Below are 3149 nucleotides of genomic sequence, written 5' to 3' on the forward strand. Positions count from 1 at the left end.
CCGTCGCCGCCCCACCCTGCGTCCCCTCCTCCTAAGTGGAGCTCCTGGCACTTACCCGGAGGCGCCCCTGCCCACAACTGCCGGGCGAGATCGTGGAGGCTCCGGGCCGAGGTGGCAGTGGCTGCTGGGGGTGCAGCGGGCGCCGAGCGGGGGCAGCTGCGTCCCAGCCGCCCGCGCCACCGCGGAGCTCGACTGACGCGCCTGCTCGGGCCGCGGAGCCTGCGCCGTGGCGCGTCGCGGTCGGGGCCGCTGCGGGGACAGCGCGGGCCGCGCGGGAACCTGGCGACCGCCGGCGTGGGAGGGAAGAGGTGTCCCGACAGAGCAACGTCACGGCATCGTCCCCTTCAGGCACTGGAGGGGTTACGGAGCAGAAATGTGCCCCCCTCTCCCCGCCCCCACTCCTTAGCGGACTGAAGGAGTTAGGGACGAAGGGCGGGAATGATAGTGTTGGTACAAAAAGAAAAAAACCTTTCAAGGAGCTGGGATTGATTAAGGTCAGGTTTGACCACTAGCAACAAACAACAACAGAACAACAAATGACCTTCTTGGGTCAAAGCGAACAAAACACGTTTTCTGTCATTTCATCATTTGCCTGGAATCCAGACATCCAGCTTAATCTCCGGGTCTTCCAATTTCTAAAAGCCTTACCTTTCTGAGCAAGCTTAAATTGGTCAAAATTACTGACAGTATAGTCATACAGGTAATACTATTTTTAACATCGTTTACATAATTAACGTGTATAGAACTTGACAGTTTCAAAAAGGCTGTCATTGGCCTTATCTCCTGTGGACCTCACCACATTCCAGGGCAAGTTTTGTCATCCTTCCACTTCTGTAGATGAAGAATCTGAAACTCAGTTATATTAAGAGATTTACTTAGAGTTACAGGTCTTGAAAGAAATTTACCAGAGATTCAAAGTTAGTGATTTTTACATATCTGAGCCAGATATGGTCTCTGCCTTATGAGAGCAAAATGCTGTTGCCCTCATCCTTGTAAAGAAGTAGCCATTACTTGGATATGCAGCCCTTAGATATTACCTCTTGAATGTATGCCTGATTGATTTTTTAATTTTTACTTTTCAAGTAACAGGATCTCACTTTGTTGCCCAGGCTGAAGTGCAGTGGCACAATCATAGCTCACCGCAACCTTGAACTTCTGGGCAATCAAGAGATCCTATTGTCTCAGTCTCCCTGGTAGAGTAGCTGGAACAACAGGCACAAGCCATTGCGCTCCACTAATTTTTTTTTTTTTTTAAGAGACAGCCTCTCTGGCTTTGTTGTCCAGGATGTTCTTCAACTCTGGGTTCAAGCCATCCGCCTGCCTCAGCCTCCCAAACTGGTGGGATTTACAGGCTTGAGCCACCCCACCCCACTGTGCCAGGCTCTGATGGATTTTTTTTTATTAAAAAAGCATTATCTCAAGTGAGCATCACTTAGCATTGTATTGTGGACCTACAGATGTATCCACTAATAAATTTTTCCACCCACAGCATATGGAGGAAAGGAACATTTCCTGCATATAATCGTGTTCCATAAGCTTCATGAGATATTCTGCTGCCTAAGAGTAGAGATCATTAATAAGTTATCATTACCTTATTGACATTACAAAATGATCATTATTCAAAGAGCTGTACTGTTTGGAGCCCCCCACCCCCAAAGTGGATCAGGATATAACTTTGGATTTTAATGCTTTATTTGAAAGAACTATATTGGTAATATACGTTTCATAAGATACAACTTTAGGTGAATAGATCATATGAAGAATGATAAAAGGATTAGTTTTTGTGCAACCAGGGGAGTTTAGAAGTTGAAGAAAAGCTTACACTTGGTTTTCAAGTAATCAAGAAATTATTAAGAGTTTAGAATAATAGGATATTCAGATTCCTGTAATAAAATGAACATCTTTTATTTACAAACTCTAATGTCCACATTTGGAAGAACTATGCTGAAAATACCAACAATTGACTTGCTCACCTTCCCTAGTATTGTTTCTATGCCATCCATGGATGTTGTATTGGAGAATTAGGTTATTTAGAAGAAAAGCATGTCCAGCAGTTTGGATGGGTTTGTGGGTTTTTTGCCCAAAGGTTAAGAAATGTAGTTGATGTCCTAAAAGCACTTCTTCTAGGCCTGTAAAATGGTCAAGTTCAGAATTTTGAAAATTTTTTCTATGAAGGTGATCTGCTTACCTATATTTCTATAACTTTTATATCATAGTGTGAAAAGGGATGCTTCTAAATAATGTCATGAAATAACCTATTTTCCCCAATTCTGTCAAGTGTTCTACTTTTCTCTATTTGTTTCTATCAACATTCACTCCTTTAGTAATTTCATCTGGTCACATGGTTTTAAACACGGTGTTGATAGCTCCCAAATGTACTTCTCCTGACTAGACGTTTCTCCAGAACTACAGACTCATCTATCTAACTGCCTTTTCGACATCTCAACTTGCATATTTAATAAACACGTCAAACTCAGTGTGTCCCAAACTGAACTATTGTTCTCCCTAAAATCTGCGCCACATTCAGCCTTCTCCTTCTCAGTTGATGGCAACCTCATCCTTAGGGTTGCTCAGGCCAAAAATCATGAAGTTGTTCTTGAATCCTCTGTTTTTCTCACAACCAAAATCTCTGAAGAAATCCTGTTTACTCTCAAATGACAACAATTCAGCTACTTCTTATGAAATTTTACTGCAGCCAACCTAGACTGAGTGACCTTCATCTTTACATTAGATTACTGTAATAGCATTTTAGCTACTCACCCTGCCTCTATCATTGTCCTCTCCCTTCCCTGAGTAATCTCAAAACAGCAGCCAGAGTGATTTTGATCCCTTTAAAACATGTCATATGTCATTTTATGTCATTCCTCAGCTCAACACCAGCAATTAGTCCCCGTTTTACTCTCATTATAAACCAAAGTGTTTACAATGGTCTACAAACCTTCAATTGTTATGCATCTCCTCCCCCTAACTCTGATTTCTTCTCTCCTAATGGCTGTCTCTCTTTCAGCCCCACTGATCTTGCTGCTTCTCTAACATGCCAGTGCCAGGTGTGGTCCCATCTTAGGTTACTGGCTCCTCTGTTTAAAATGCTTTCCCCCCAGACCACCACACACGTAACTCCCTCATACCTTCAACATCAGGAACCAGAT

General features: G+C 43.3%; 1 protein-coding gene across 1 annotated transcript in view; it reads right to left on the reverse strand.

Annotated features, from left to right (window-relative positions):
• Window positions 1-675, reverse strand: part of GLRB (glycine receptor beta) — a 93656-nt gene extending 92981 nt beyond the window's left edge. Inside the window, exon 1 of the mRNA XM_017871025.1 lies at window positions 56-675. The gene's annotated coding sequence lies outside the window, so the exon portion shown is untranslated. The remainder of the gene's footprint in view (window positions 1-55) is intronic.
• Between the last annotated feature and the right edge of the window lie 2474 nt (window positions 676-3149).

Source organism: Rhinopithecus bieti, unplaced genomic scaffold, assembly GCF_001698545.2.
Source record: "Rhinopithecus bieti isolate Rb0 unplaced genomic scaffold, ASM169854v2 scaffold_3878, whole genome shotgun sequence".
In the NCBI taxonomy this organism is placed as follows: domain Eukaryota; kingdom Metazoa; phylum Chordata; class Mammalia; order Primates; family Cercopithecidae; genus Rhinopithecus; species Rhinopithecus bieti.